The sequence below is a fragment of the Lissotriton vulgaris genome, chromosome 1_1, assembly GCF_964263255.1.
Source record: "Lissotriton vulgaris chromosome 1_1, aLisVul1.2, whole genome shotgun sequence".
Taxonomy (NCBI): Eukaryota; Metazoa; Chordata; class Amphibia; order Caudata; family Salamandridae; genus Lissotriton; species Lissotriton vulgaris.
The window spans coordinates 243172189-243187806 of NC_141685.1; the positions used below are offsets into that span (position 1 = coordinate 243172189).

General features: G+C 44.4%; 8 non-coding genes across 8 annotated transcripts; all 8 read right to left on the reverse strand.

Moving 5' to 3' along the window:
* Positions 1-679: 679 nt before the first annotated feature.
* Positions 680-751, reverse strand: TRNAC-GCA (transfer RNA cysteine (anticodon GCA)). Its single transcript has one exon. It is a non-coding gene; the product is annotated as a tRNA-Cys (tRNA).
* A 7951-nt stretch (positions 752-8702) lies between these two features.
* On the reverse strand, positions 8703-8774 carry TRNAC-GCA (transfer RNA cysteine (anticodon GCA)). Its single transcript has one exon. It is a non-coding gene; the product is annotated as a tRNA-Cys (tRNA).
* Positions 8775-9784: 1010 nt separating this feature from the next.
* Positions 9785-9856, reverse strand: TRNAC-GCA (transfer RNA cysteine (anticodon GCA)). Its single transcript has one exon. It is a non-coding gene; the product is annotated as a tRNA-Cys (tRNA).
* Positions 9857-10863: 1007 nt separating this feature from the next.
* TRNAC-GCA (transfer RNA cysteine (anticodon GCA)) lies at positions 10864-10935 on the reverse strand. Its single transcript has one exon. It is a non-coding gene; the product is annotated as a tRNA-Cys (tRNA).
* A 1012-nt stretch (positions 10936-11947) lies between these two features.
* Positions 11948-12021, reverse strand: TRNAC-GCA (transfer RNA cysteine (anticodon GCA)). The gene has a single exon. It is a non-coding gene; the product is annotated as a tRNA-Cys (tRNA).
* A 1011-nt stretch (positions 12022-13032) lies between these two features.
* TRNAC-GCA (transfer RNA cysteine (anticodon GCA)) lies at positions 13033-13104 on the reverse strand. The gene has a single exon. It is a non-coding gene; the product is annotated as a tRNA-Cys (tRNA).
* Positions 13105-14107: 1003 nt separating this feature from the next.
* Positions 14108-14179, reverse strand: TRNAC-GCA (transfer RNA cysteine (anticodon GCA)). The gene has a single exon. It is a non-coding gene; the product is annotated as a tRNA-Cys (tRNA).
* Positions 14180-15190: 1011 nt separating this feature from the next.
* Positions 15191-15262, reverse strand: TRNAC-GCA (transfer RNA cysteine (anticodon GCA)). Its single transcript has one exon. It is a non-coding gene; the product is annotated as a tRNA-Cys (tRNA).
* Between the last annotated feature and the right edge of the window lie 356 nt (positions 15263-15618).

Here is a 15618-nt window from a genome sequence, read left to right on the forward strand (position 1 = left end):
TGTTTTGGGCCACATTACAGGGGAAAAACATTTCTACATACCACTACAATTCGGTATTTGGAAGGTACACCCAAACACCCCTTTCACGGACCTTCGATTTAAAACATCAGAAAAAGCCACTTTGTGCTTGCAAATGGCCTGATTCTTCAGGCCAGCCTTCTTGCAACTGCAACAATGGTTCGTACATCTTGCACGTAGGCAGGGCATTTAAGGAGAAATTAAATAGTTCCTACGTTGCACAAAAATGAAGTGCTTCAAACAAGCACATACTTTTAATGCACAGGGAAAAGGTGGAATATATGTAAGACTGAGGACACAGGTGAAATGAGAAATAGACTGACTGCATCGCTGCACAGTATTCTAAGCCATTTCTTTAGTGCGATTCAAGAAAGCACCAAACAGTATAATACATTTGTCAATTTGTTTCATAGTCCATTCCCTTTCTTTAGGTCTGTAAAAGGAAGAGCCAAATTCCAAAAAAGATCAATGATCTTTCAGAAAGTTCCCAAAGGGAACACCAAGCCGAGTGTTAAAACTGCATTTACTCACAGGTTTTGAGCAGCAAACTCTGTAATGCTATTAAAGTGCAATATCCAAGGGAACACTGACTCTGTCAAAGATGATCCAAAAGGAATTGATGAAAAGTCCCAACTAGAAACAACAGAATCAAAATAGTCTGAGGGGACACCCGGATTTGAACCAGGGACCTCTTGATCTGCAGTCAAATGCTCTACCACTGAGCTATATCCCCAGCTTTTCAGGAAAATTAGAATGACATAATATCAGTACATCATGAAAGAGTGAGAGGATCATGCTAAGCTGTGCCGGAAAGTACAGGCTTGAAACTGTGGAACAGGAGAAGTAGTCCTTAATATTATTTATTAAAGTAAAACTGGATCATTTAAAAAACAGATTAATTTGGAAAGGGGCGACCATTCGGTCCCCCCGAACGTATGGTTGAGTACCACGAGCCCCCCAGGAAGCCAATTTTTGGGCGGGAGGCGAGCCTCGGCTGGTATGCCCGAAGCGGCGTAGCCGGGGCGCGCTTTTTCCCGCCCTAGAGTGGGCTGGCCTAGACACTGACGCGGCCGGCCACGCCCTAGGGGCAGGCAGGGGCGGGTTTACGCCCGCCCTGAAGACGGATAAAAGGAGCAACAAGCCAAGAACGCATCCTCTTGTTCCTGTGCTCTGAAGCTGCACCCCCTCGCTGCACGTGAGCTCGAGACGGAACGAAGAGCCAATTTTGAGTGTGGTAATCTTTCTTGTTTGTCTTACAGATACTCTGTTGGGGAATGCCTAAGAAAGTTGGAAAGCGAATGACTACCGACCAGATGCTGCGTGTTCTTATGAAAGAGGTGACCGACCTAAAGAAGCGAATGGCGGAAAAAGACGGGGAAGAGGGACCGAAACGTCCGTTGGCTGGAGCAGCTCCGGGAGGAAAAGGCAAGAGGCCCAGAAGGGGAGCAGCTGGAGGGGACATCCCGGTTCCCTGCACCCCACTCGAAGAGCCAACTCCGGTGCCGGCGGAGGGGAATCCGATTCCCGTGGTGGTCACCCCCGTGTCCGGGGAGGATATGCCGCCCGAGCTGGCAGCACAATTAGCAGCGTGGTTGGGTAAAAATAGCGAGGGCGCCACGGCTGATGACGCACGGGTTTTGATGAGGCACCTGCGTGAAACGAGGGAGGCGGCGAAGGCAGCATCTCCAGTTATCACGCCGGCTGCGGCAGGAGGAAAGCCACCTGGGATAGGCTCAGCCGCAGATACAGCTTCCGGTTCAGGTAAGCGGCCATTGCCGATTGCGAGGGATGAGTCTGCCCCGTCACGAAGGGAAAAGTTGGGTCAACATGTCCATCTAGCTATTAAGGAGAAGATATGGGCAGATGAGTATGTAAACATCTTCTTGTTGCTTACCGATCATTATGAGATGGAGCATGTTAAGAGCCAAAAGGAGCTCATGCATCCGAGTGTTTGGCGCGCAAAGATGGCCGCCTTTAAGGTAAATGAAAACATTGGCAATTGGGGCAAGGCGTGGGGGATTTTTACATCCATCCTGGGCGAACGTAGGCCCGAATTGCTGTCTGAATTGCCGATTTATCAGTCACGGATCATGGGGTATTCTGTGTCATATGGGGACAATCAGTGGTTCTGTTACGATAATATTTTCAGAAAAGCGAAAGAACATGATAAAAACTTAACTTGGGATTGTTACGATTCTGTGTCATGGTCGAAAATGGAGGATACTGGTATGTTGAATTTGCCATTGGTAGGGAGTAGTGTGGGGGAGTCCTCCCGCCAATATGCTGGGACGCCCTTTCGATCAGGTGCGAGTAACGACTACCACTCCAGGCCGAACGGCACCACAGGTAAAAGGGGGATTTGTTGGAACTTTAACAGGGGTAAATGTACGAGGCCCCAGGGGTCATGCAAATTTAGGCACGAATGTAGTGGGTGTGGGCAAGCGTCCCATCCTGAGTCCATGTGCAGAGCCAAAACGGGTGATAACGGGGGTAGAGGAGGCGCCAAACAGGTCTGAAATAGTCCGAGGGGCGCCTTTACCTACTCCGATTGATTCCATGGCAATGATTCCTTGGCTCAGCGAATACCCGGATCACGCTTCCGCTGGGGTGTTGCGGAACGGGTTTTCGTATGGTTTCCGCATCCCAGTGGGGGAGTTTCAGGGTTTAGCGAAATGTAAAAACCAAATATCAGTCTTGCAGCACACGACCGTGGTACAAGAGAAGATCGGGAAAGAGGTGGCTCGAGGTCGAGTCGCCGGTCCGTTTAACGTGCCACCGGTTGCTAACTTTGTTTGTTCCCCTTTAGGGGTGGTCCCCAAGAAGGACCCGGGTGAGTTTCGGCTGATACATAATTTGTCAGCCCCACGTGGTCTTTCCGTAAATGATGCGATAGACCCGGAAGTGTGTTCAGTGCGGTATGCATCTTTCGATGAGGCTGTAGCCATATTGAATCGCCTAGGGCCCGGTGCGCTGATGGCGAAATCTGATATCGAGTCAGCGTTCCGGTTGCTCCCGGTACATCCAGACGATCAGCGTCTTCTTGGTTTCATGTTTCAGGGACACTACTACATGGATAGATGTATGCCAATGGGGTGCTCTATATCTTGTGCCTATTTTGAGCAGTTCAGTTGTTTCCTGCAATGGGTCTTCACAAGGAAGACGGGGTTTCAACAGGTTATGCATTATCTCGATGACTTTTTGTTTCTAGGGGCAGCCGGGGATCCAGAATGTGGTCAGGCTTTGAATGAATTTTGTGTCTTAATGAATCATTTTGGTGTGCCATTGGCACCAGGTAAGACTGTGGGTCCTTTGACTTGCCTCGAGTTTCTGGGGATCGAGCTCGACTCGGAGGAGGGTTGTTTTCGTTTACCAAGAGACAAAGTGCTAAGGTTCAGGGCATCCCTGGAAACGTGTATTAGTCAGTCTAAGGTTAAGCTGCAGCAATTACAACAATTGGTGGGACAGCTGAATTTTGCCCTGAGAGTAATACCGATGGCCCGCCCCTTTTCCCGCTCGATCGCTCAGGCCATGGTCGGCCTGAAGGAGGGTCACCATCGCACGAGGCTCTCGGCCGAGGTTCGCCAGGACATGCGCATTTGGTTGGCATTTCTGGCGGATTTCAATGGTCGAGTTGTCTGGAACAAACCGGCGGTGTCCTCCGAGGAGCTGGGGCTGTGGACAGATTCGGCAGGGAGCATTGGTTTTGGTGCCATATTTGGCACGCAATGGTCGGCTCAAAAATGGCCGTCATGGTGGCATGAGGGTGGGCTGACGAGTAACATTGCTTTTCTTGAACTGTTCCCCATTCTGGTGGCCCTGAAAACTTGGCCTGAGGGGTTTAGAGATCACTCTGTGGTATTCTGGTCTGATAACATGACCGTGGTTGAGTGTATCAATAGCCAGGCGGCACGATGCAAATGGATCCTGAGGCTGCTCAAAGAAATTGTTTTGTTGTGTATGCAATTGAATGTCCTATTTAAGGCAAGACATGTGCCGGGGGTGATGAACCAAGCGGCTGATGCGCTTTCTCGTTTCCGTATGCAGGCCTTCTGGGGTTTTCTGCCCACAGCGGACCCGGTGGCGGCACCCTTTCCCGAAGCTCTCTGGTCTCTCGGTGCCCCGAACTACGAAACCTCGTGGGAGAGAGTTTAGCACCCAGGACAAGGAAGGCATATGAAGGGGCGTTCCGTTCCTATTTGGCCTTTTTGGGGACTGCTGGAGGGGAGCTTTGGGGCCAGGAGGAGTGGGTAGTAAATTTCCTGCTGTCTTTACATCAGGCAGGCAAATCTGTGGCTACGGCCCAGAGGCATCGGGCAGCCATTTCCTTTGTGGCGAGGGCTTATGGGATCCAGGACCCGACAGCGTCTTTCGTTGTACAAAGAGCGCTACGTGGGTGGCAACGCCTTGAGGGTCGCAGAGTAGATGAAAGGCGCCCGATAGGTCTGGATAGGCTGGCCCTGTTATTATCTGTACTCCCTTCAACGTGTTCATCCCAGCATGAAACAGTGTTATTCCGAGCCGCTTTTGCGCTGGCATTCCATGGGGCTATGCGGGTAAGCGAACTAGTGGCGAGGAACAAGCGGGATGTGATGGGGGGACTGTGCGAGAGCACGTTCAGGTCAGAGGGGAGACAATGTCCATCTCGTTTGTCAGGTCCAAGACCGACCAGGGTGCGATGGGGGACTGCATAATCATACAAAGGATTCCCGGGTCCTCCATGTGCCCGGTAAGTTGCGTAGAGGAATATTTAGCGCAAAGGGTGGCATCATGGGGGGGGACCTTGTTGAGACACGCTGACACCACCCCACTGACGAGGTTTCAGTTTCAGCGGGTGCTTGCGATGTCAATTTCCGCTGCGGGCTTGAACCCCGGCGAGTTTGGGACCCATTCCTTTCGGATAGGGGCTGCTACAGAGGCTACAGCCAGGGGTCTGAATGTCGAACAAGTTAAACGTGTGGGGCGTTGGTCCTCGAACTGTTATAAAAGGTATGTGCGGTTGCACATGTTGTGAAGCTGTAATGATGTACTCACGCTTCTTGTTTTTGTTTGGTTTTCAGTTGCGCAAGCCTACGAGGCGGGGCGGACTGTGCAGTCGACCCAACACCGGGTCAGCGGTCAGACATCACCGGCTGTGAAAAAGGAGGTGTGGGTCGTGGGCCACTCATACGTGAGGCGGGCCGCGGACGTATTCAAAGCAGGTGACATGATTCACGTGGCTGGGGAATACGGGTACAGTGTGTCCTTCTACGGAAAGGGCGGGCTCTGTATTGACCAGTTTCAATCATTTGTTGAGGGTTTGTTAGGGCGGACGAGGTCACCGCCGGCTATAGTCATAGTACATCTTGGGGGCAACGATTTGGTGTCCACTGGTAGACGACTACTTCTTGAGGCGATGCTTTCCACTGTAAGTTGGTTAGCGAGAAGAGTTCCAGGGTGCACAATCGCATGGTCCCATATGATCCCGCGGAAAGTGTGGTGGGGGGCTCTTTCAGTTTCTGCTCTGAATCATTCAGTAAGGAAGATTAATAATAAAGTGAGTCGATTGTTCCGTTCAAGTACACTGCATTCTATTTCGCATGGTTGTATTAAAGGGGACAGTATGTATTTGGGTGATGGTGTTCATTTGTCCCGGGTGGGGAATGAGTTATTCATAGGAGACCTGATAGCTTGGCTGGGGACTTTAAGACATGACCTTTAGGTAGGAGTGTGTGGGGGGTCCGGATAGCCGGTCAACTATCCGGCCTGTGGCGGTAAGGTCATGATCGGTGAGCACTAATTGGTAGATCCCTATGAGTGGGCGTCACCCATTACGGATGGGAGCGCTCGAGGGAGGTGGCCATTGGCCCCTCAACGGGTAGGCGGTCCCTTCTAAGGATGGGACGCCGAAAGGAAAGGAAAGGCGGTCAAGGCCCCTTCCTGGGTAGGAGGGGCTACAGCCCCCTCCTGGGGAATTTCCCGGGGCCAGGATATCTGCGACGGCAGATGTGGTAAGTTGTGTGGGGTTTGGGAGGGGGTCTACGCTACCTTCTAGATACCTCACACGAGTCCTCGGACGGCCTTTAAGTGGCGTCGAGTTTATTGGGGCCCCCGTCAAGTCAAGGGAAATTGGTAGTTGCACTTGAGGTACACCTCTGTGCGGTCGCCCCTCACAAGTGAGGGGGATATTTCTGGTTTAGGGATCTTGACACCGGTTACGACCTTGCCGTTGGCCCTTAAACGTTAGGATGTACAATTTCAAAATTTCAAGTTAATGTTTTGTAGGATGTTAGTTCGGCTAGGAGAACCTTTGTATTAGAGAATATGTTAAGGTTAGCCAAACATCGCAATGTGGTAATGAAATTGTACATAATATGAAACTGTTATTTTAATGTTTTAATTTTGTTTCATATTTTAATAAATACGGCCGGGAGGGTCACTCCCTCCCGTCTTCCAAAAGTTCAGAACTGTTTCCGGTTTCCCATCCTTGGGGAGTGTGTTGAGAGGGGGTGGCGGGTATCTCGGCCATATGGAAAGGGGCGACCATTCGGTCCCCCCGAACGTATGGTTGAGTACCACAAGCCCCCCGGGAAGCCAATTTTTGGGCGGGAGGCGAGCCTCGGCTGGTATGCCCGAAGCGGCGTAGCCGGGGCGCGCTTTTTCCCGCCCTAGAGTGGGCTGGCCTAGACACTGACGCGGCCGGCCACGCCCTAGGGGCAGGCAGGGGCGGGTTTACGCCCGCCCTGAAGACGGATAAAAGGAGCAACAAGCCAAGAACGCATCCTCTTGTTCCTGTGCTCTGAAGCTGCACCCCCTCGCTGCACGTGAGCTCGAGACGGAACGAAGAGCCAATTTTGACCCACCCACCAGCCCCTGAGGACAGCCAGTTGTTTTGAATAAAGTTTTGATGTGGTAACTCTATTTCTTGCAGGTTGTGATGATTGTCGTGTTATTTTGAGTATGCAAAAAAGAATGGTCAGCTACAGTATGTTTTTCAAATAAAGTAATTCTGCACTAGTATAGATCAGTAATCATACGTGGAATGGTTATGGTTATTTTGTAATTGAGTGATTTTAGTTAAATTGTCGTATTTATTTTTGGTCGGGCGGTAAGGTCATGATCGGTGAGCACTAATTGGTAGATCCCTATGAGTGGGCGTCACCCATTATGGATGGGAGCGCTCGAGGGAGGTGGCCATTGGCCCCTCAACGGGTAGGCGGTCCCTTCTAAGGATGGGACGCGGAAAGGAAAGGAAAGGCGGTCAAGGCCCCTTCCTGGGTAGGAGGGGCTACAGCCCCCTCCTGGGGAATTTCCCGGGGCCAGGATATCTGCGACGGCAGATGTGGTAAGTTGTGTGGGGTTTGGGAGGGGGTCTACGCTACCTTCTAGATACCTCACACGAGTCCTCGGACGACCTTTAAGTGGCGTCGAGTTTATTGGGGCCCCCGTCAAGTCAAGGGAAATTGGTAGTTGCACTTGAGGTACACCTCTGTGCGGTCGCCCCTCACAAGTGAGGGGGATATTTCTGGTTTAGGGATCTTGACACCGGTTACGACCTTGCCGTTGGCCCTTAAACGTTAGGATGTACAATTTCAAAATTTCAAGTTAATGTTTTGTAGGATGTTAGTTCGGCTAGGAGAACCTTTGTATTAGAGAATATGTTAAGGTTAGCCAAACATCGCAATGTGGTAATGAAATTGTACATAATATGAAACTGTTATTTTAATGTTTTAATTTTGTTTCATATTTTAATAAATACGGCCGGGAGGGTCACTCCCTCCCGTCTTCCAAAAGTTCAGAACTGTTTCCGGTTTCCCATCCTTGGGGAGTGTGTTGAGAGGGGGTGGCGGGTATCTCGGCCATATGTTTCATTGCTATTTTATTTGAATAGGCAGTGGTACATAAGACCAATGCCTCTACATACAATGATTGTTTTGAAACATTCTTAAAGCGGAAGAGGTTTTTACATGACACATTATCATTTGATGATTGATTACCACAATCACCGAGATAGTGGTGAAGTATGAATGTTTTTTGGCCAAATTACGGAGGAAAAACATTTCTACATACCACTACAATTCGGTATTTGGAAGGAACACCCAAACACCCCTTTCAAGTACCTTCGATTTAATACATCAAAAAAAGCCACTTTGTGCTTGCAACTGGCCTGATTCTTCAGACCAGCCTTCTTGCAACTGCAACGAGGGTTTGTACATCTTGCACGTAGGCAGAGCTTTCAAGGAGAAATTAAATAGTTCCTACGTTGCACAAAAATGAAGTGCTTCAAACAAGCACATACTTTTAATGCACAGGGAAAAGGTGGAATATATGTAAGACTGAGGACACAGGTGAAATGAGAAATAGACTGACTGCATCGCTGCACAGTATTCTAAGCCATTTCTTTAGTCCGATTCAAGAAAGCATCAAACAGTATAACAAATTTGTCAATTTGTTTCATAGTCCATTCACTTTCTTTAGTGCTGTAAAAGGAAGAGCCAAATTCTAAAATAGATCAATGATCTTTCAGAAATTTCCCAAAGGGAACACCAAGCCGAGTGTTAAATCTCCATTTACTCACAGGTTTTGAGCAGCAAACTCTGTAATGCTATTAAAGTGCAATATCCAAGGGAACACTGACTCTGTCAAAGATGATCCAAAAGGAATTGATGAAAAGTCCCAACTACAAACAACAGAATCAGAAAAGTCTGAGGGGACACCCGGATTTGAACCAGGGACCTCTTGATCTGCAGTCAAATGCTCTACCACTGAGCTATATCCCCCGCTTTTCAGTAAAATCAGAATGACATAATATCAGTACATCATGAAAGAGTGAGAGGATCATGCTAAGTTGTGCCGGAAAGTACAGGCTTGAAACTGTGGAACAGGAGAAGTAGTCCTTAATATTATTTATTAAAGTAAAACTGGATCATTTAAAAAACAGATTAATTTTTTCATTGCTATTTTATTTGAATAGGCCGTGGTACATAAGACCAATGCCTCTACATACAATGATTGTTTTGAAACATTCTTAAAGGGGAAGAGGTTTTTACGTGACACATTATCATTTGATGATTGGTTACCACAATCACCGAGATGGTGGTGAAGTATGATTGTTTTTTGGCCAAATTACGATGGAAAAACATTTCTAAATACCACTACAATTCGGTATTTGGAAGGAACACCCAAACACCCCTTGCAAGTACCTTCAATTTAATACATCAAAAAAAGCCACTTTGTGCTTGCAACTGGCCTGATTCTTCAGACCAGCCTTCTTGCAACTGCAACAAGGGTTTGTACACCTTGCACGTAGGCAGAGCTTTCAAGGAGAAATTAAAGAGTTCCTAAGTTGCACAAAAATGAAGTGCTTCAAACACACACATACTTTGTATGGACAGAGAAGAGATGGAATATATGTAAGACTGAGGACACAGGTGTAATGAGAAATAGATTGATTGCATAGCTGCCCAGTATTCTAAGGCATTTCTTTAGTGCGATTCAAGAGAGCACCAAACAGTTTAACAAATTTGTCAATTGGTTTCATAGTCCATTCCCTTTGTTTAGAGCTGTGAAAGGTAGAGCCGAATTCCAAAATAGATCAATGATGTTTCAGAAATTTCCCATAGGGAATACCAAGCCCAGTGTAAAAAATGCAGTTACTCACAAGTTTTAATCAGCAACACTGTAATGGTATTAAAGTGTAACATCCAAGGGAACACTGACTCTGTCAAAGATGATCCAAATGGGATTCATGAAAATTCCCAACTACAAACAGCAGAATCAAAATAGTATGAGGGGACACCCGGATTTGAACCAGGGACCTCTTGATCTGCAGTCAAATGCTCTACCACTGAGCTATATCCCCAGCTGTCAGCCAAGATCAGAATGACAATATATCAGTACATCATGAAAGAGTGAGAGGATCATGCTAAGTTGTGCCGGAAAGTACAACCTTGAAACTGTGGAACTGTAGAAGTAGTTCTTAATATTATTTATTAAAGGAAAAATGGATCATTAAAAAAAATATATGTATTTGTTTGATTGGTATTTAATTTGAATAGGCAGTGGTACATAGGACCAATGCCTGCAAATATTTGTTTTGAAACATTCTCAAAGGGGAAGAGGTTTTTACGGGATACCTTATTGTTTCATGTTTGGTTACCACAATCACTCAGATGGTGATGAAGTATGATTGTTTTGGGCCACATTACAGTGGAAAAACATTTCTACATACCACTACAATTCGGTATTTGGAAGGTACACCCAAACACCCCTTTCACGGACCTTCGATTTAAAACATCAGAAAAAGCCACTTTGTGCTTGCAAATGGCCTGATTCTTCAGGCCAGCCTTTTTGCAACTGCAACAATGGTTCGTACATCTTGCACGTAGGCAGAGCATTTAAGGAGAAATTAAATAGTTCCTACGTTGAACAAAAATGAAGTGCTTCAAACAAGCACATACTTTTAATGCACAGGGAAAAGGTGGAATATATGTAAGACTGAGGACACAGGTGAAATGAGAAATAGACTGACTGCATCGCTGCACAGTATTCTAAGCCATTTCTTTAGTGCGATTCAAGAAAGCACCAAACAGTATAACAAATTTGTCAATTTGTTTCATAGTCCATTCCCTTTCTTTAGGTCTGTAAAAGGAAGAGCCAAATTCCCAAAAAGATCAATGATCTTTCAGAAAGTTCCCAAAGGGAACACCAAGCCGAGTGTTAAAACTGGATTTACTCACAGGTTTTGAGCAGCAAACTCTGTAATGCTATTAAAGTGCAATATCCAAGGGAACACTGACTCTGTCAAAGATGATCCAAAAGGAATTGATGAAAAGTCCCAACTACAAACAACAGAATCAAAATAGTCTGAGGGGACACCCGGATTTGAACCAGGGACCTCTTGATCTGCAGTCAAATGCTCTACCACTGAGCTATATCCCCAGCTTTTCAGAAAAATTAGAATGACATAATATCAGTACATCATGAAAGAGTGAGAGGATCATGCTAAGTTGAGCCGGAAAGTACAGGCTTGAAACTGTGGAACAGGAGAAGTAGTCCTTAATATTATTTATTAAAGTAAAACTGGATCATCATTTAAAAAACAGATTAATTTGTTTCATTGCTATTTTATTTGAATAGGCAGTGGTACATAAGACCAATGCCTCTACATACAATGATTGTTTTGAAACATTCTTAAAGCGGATGAGGTTTTTACATGACACATTATCATTTGATGATTGGTTACCACAATCACCGAGATGGTGGTGAAGTATGAATATTTTTTGGCCAAATTACGGAGGAAAAACATTTCTATATACCACTACAATTCGGTATTTGGAAGGAACACCCAAACACCCCTTTCAAGTACCTTCGATTTAATACATCAAAAAAAGCCACTTTGTGCTTGCAACTGGCCTGATTCTTCAGACCAGCCTTCTTGCAACTGCAACGAGGGTTTGAACATCTTGCACGTAGGCAGAGCTTTCTAGGAGAAATTAAATAGTTCCTAAGTTGCACAAAAATGAAGTGCTTCAAACAAACACATACTTTGTATGGACAGAGAAGAGATGGAATATATGTAAGACTGAGGACACAAGTGTAATGAGAAATAGATTGATTGCATAGCTGCCCAGTATTCTAAGCCATTTCTTTAGTGCGATTCAAGAGAGCACCAAACAGTATAACAAATTTGTCAATTGGTTTCATAGTCCATTCCCTTTGTTTAGAGCTGTGAAAGGTAGAGCCGAATTCCAAAATAGATCAATTATGTTTCAGAAATTTCCCATAGGGAATACCAAGCCCAGTGTAAAAAATGCAGTTACTCACAAGTTTTAATCAGCAACACTGTAATGTTATTAAAGTGTAACATCCAAGGGAACACTGACTCTGTCAAAGATAATCCAAATGGGATTCATGAAAATTCCCAACTACAAACAGCAGATTCAAAATAGTATGAGGGGACACCCGGATTTGAACCAGGGACCTCTTGATCTGCAGTCAAATGCTCTACCACTGAGCTATATCCTCAGCTGTCAGCCAAGATCAGAATGACAATATATCAGTACATCATGAAAGAGTGAGAGGATCATGCTAAGTTGTGCCGGAAAGTACAACCTTGAAACTGTGGAACTGTAGAAGTAGTTCTTAATATTATTTATTAAAGGAAAAATGGATCATTAAAAAAAATATATGTATTTGTTTGATTGGTATTTTATTTGAATAGGCAGTGGTACATAGGACCAATGCCTGCACTTAAAATGTTTGTTTTGAAACATTCTCAAAGGGGAAGAGGTTTTTACGGGATACCTTATTGTTTCATGTTTGGTTACCACAATCACTCAGATGGTGATGAAGTATGATTGTTTTGGGCCACATTACGGTGGAAAAACATTTCTACATACCACTACAATGCGGTATTTGGAAGGTACACCCAAACACCCCTTTCACGGACCTTCGATTTAAAACATCAGAAAAAGCCACTTTGTGCTTGCAAATGGCCTGATTCTTCAGGCCAGCCTTCTTGCAACTGCAACAATGGTTCGTACATCTTGCACGTAGGCAGAGCATTTAAGGAGAAATTAAATAGTTCCTACGTTGCACAAAAATGAAGTGCTTCAAACAAGCACATACTTTGGATGCACAGGGAAAAGGTGGAATATATGTAAGACTGAGGATACAGGTGAAATAAGAAATAGACTGACTGCATCGCTGCACAGTATTCTAAGCCATTTCTTTAGTGCGATTCAAGAAAGCACCAAACAGTATAACAAATTTGTCAATTTGTTTCATAGTCCATTCCCTTTCTTTAGGTCTGTAAAAGGAAGAGCCAAATTCCAAAAAGATCAATGATCTTTCAGAAAGCTCCCAAAGGGAACACCAAGCTGAGTGTTAAAACTGCATTTACTCACAGGGTTTGAGCAGCAAACTCTGTAATGCTATTAAAGTGCAATATCCAAGGGAACACTGACTCTGTCAAAGATGATCCAAAAGGAATTGATGAAAAGTCCCAACTACAAACAACAGAATCAAAATAGTCTGAGGGGACACCCAGATTTGAACCAGGGACCTCTTGATCTGCAGTCAAATGCTCTACCACTGAGCTATATCCCCAGCTTTTCAGAAAAATTAGAATGACATAATATCAGTACATCATGAAAGAGTGAGAGGATCATGCTAAGTTGTGCCGGAAAGTACAGGCTTGAAACTGTGGAACAGGAGAAGTAGTCCTTAATATTATTTATTAAAGTAAAACTGGATCATTTAAAAAACAGATTAATTTGTTTCATTGCTATTTTATTTGAATAGGCAGTGGTACATAAGACCAATGCCTCTACATACAATGATTGTTTTGAAACATTCTTAAAGCGGAAGAGGTTTTTACATGACACATTATCATTTGATGATTGGTTACCACAATCACCAAGATGGTGGTGAAGTATGATTGTTTTTTGGCCAGATTACGATGGAAAAACATTTCTACATACCACTACAATTCGGTATTTGGAAGGAACACCCAAACACCCCTTTCAAGTACCTTCAATTTAATACATCAAAAAAAGCCACTTTGTGCTTGCAACTGGCCTGATTCTTCAGACCAGCCTTCTTGCAACTGCAACGAGGGTTTGTACGTAGGCAGAGCTTTCAAGGAGAAATTAAATAGTTCCTAAGTTGCACAAAAATGAAGTGCTTCAAACAAGCACATACTTTTAATGCACAGGGAAAAGGTGGAATATATGTAAGACTGAGGACACAGGTGAAATGAGAAATAGACTGACTGCATCGCTGCACAGTATTCTAAGCCATTTCTTTAGTGCGATTCAAGAGAGCACCAAACAGTATAACAAATTTGTCAATTTGTTTCATAGTCCATTCCCTTTCTTTAGTGCTGTATAAGGAAGAGCCAAATTCCAAAATAGATCAATGATCTTTCAGAAATTTCCCAAAGGGAATACCAAGCCGAGTGCTAAAACTCCATTTACTCACAGGTTTTGAGCAGCAAACTATGTAATGCTATTAAAGTGCAATAACCAAGGGAACACTGACTCTGTCAAAGATGATCCAAAAGGAATTGATGAAAAGTCTCAACTACAAACAACAGAATCAAAATAGTCTGGGGGGACACCCGGATTTGAACCAGGGACCTCTTGATCTGCAGTCAAATACTCTACCACTGAGCTATATCCCCAGCTTCTCAGTAAAATCAGAATGACATAATATCAGTACATCATGAAAGAGTGAGAGGATCATGCTAAGTTGTGCCGGAAAGTACAGGCATGAAACTGTGGAACAGGAGAAGTAGTAGTTGATATTATTTATTAAAGGAAAGCTGTATCATTTAAAAAACGGATTAATTTGTTTCATTGCTATTTTATTTGAATAGGCAGTGGTACATAAGACCAATGCCTCTACATACAATGATTGTTTTGAAACATTCTTAAAGGGGAAGAGGTTTTTACGTGACACATTATCATTTGATGATTGGTTACCACAATCACCGAGATGGTGGTGAAGTATGATTGTTTTTTGTCCAAATTACGGAGAAAAAACATTTCCACATACCACTACAATTCGGTATTTGGAAGGAACACCCAAACACCCCTTTCAAGTACCTTCGATTTAATACATCCAAAAAAGCCACTTTGTGCTTGCAACTGGCCTGATTCTTCAGACCAGCCTTCTTGCAACTGCAACGAGGGTTTGTACATCTTGCACGTAGGCAGAGCTTTCAAGGAGAAATTAAATAGTTCCTAAGTTGCACAAAAATGAAGTGCTTCAAACAAACACATACTTTGTATGGACAGAGAAGAGATGGAATATATGTAAGACTGAGGACACAGGTGTAATGAGAAATAGATTGATTGCATAGCTGCCCAGTATTCTAAGCCATTTCTTTAGTGCGATTCAAGAGAGCACCAAACAGTATAACAAATTTGTCAATTGGTTTCATAGTCCATTCCCTTTGTTTAGAGCTGTGAAAGGTAGAGCCGAATTCCAAAATAGATCAATGATGTTTCAGAAATTTCCCATAGGGAATACCAAGCCCAGTGTAAAAAATGCAGTTACTCACAAGTTTTAATCAGCAACACTGTAATGGTATTAAAGTGTAACATCCAAGGGAACACTGACTCTGTCAAAGATGATCCAAATGGGATTCATGAAAATTCCCAACTACAAACAGCAGATTCAAAATAGTATGAGTGAACACCCGGATTTGAACCAGGGACCTCTTGTTCTGCAGTCAAATGCTCTACCACTGAGCTATATCCCCAGCTGTCAGCCAACATCAGAATGACAATATATCAGTACATCATGAAAGAGTGAGAGGATCATGCTAAGTTGTGCCGGAAAGTACAACCTTGAAACTGTGGAACTGTAGAAGTAGTTCTTAATATTATTTATTAAAGGAAAAATGGATCATTAAAAAAATATATGTATTTGTTTGTCTGGTATTTTATTTGAATAGGCAGTGGTACATAGGACCAATGCCTGCACTTAAAATGTTTGTTTTGAAACATTCTCAAAGGGGAAGAGGTTTTTACGGGATACCTTATTGTTTCATGTTTGGTTGCCACAATCACTCAGATGGTGATGAAGTATGATTGTTTTGGGCCACATTACGGTGGA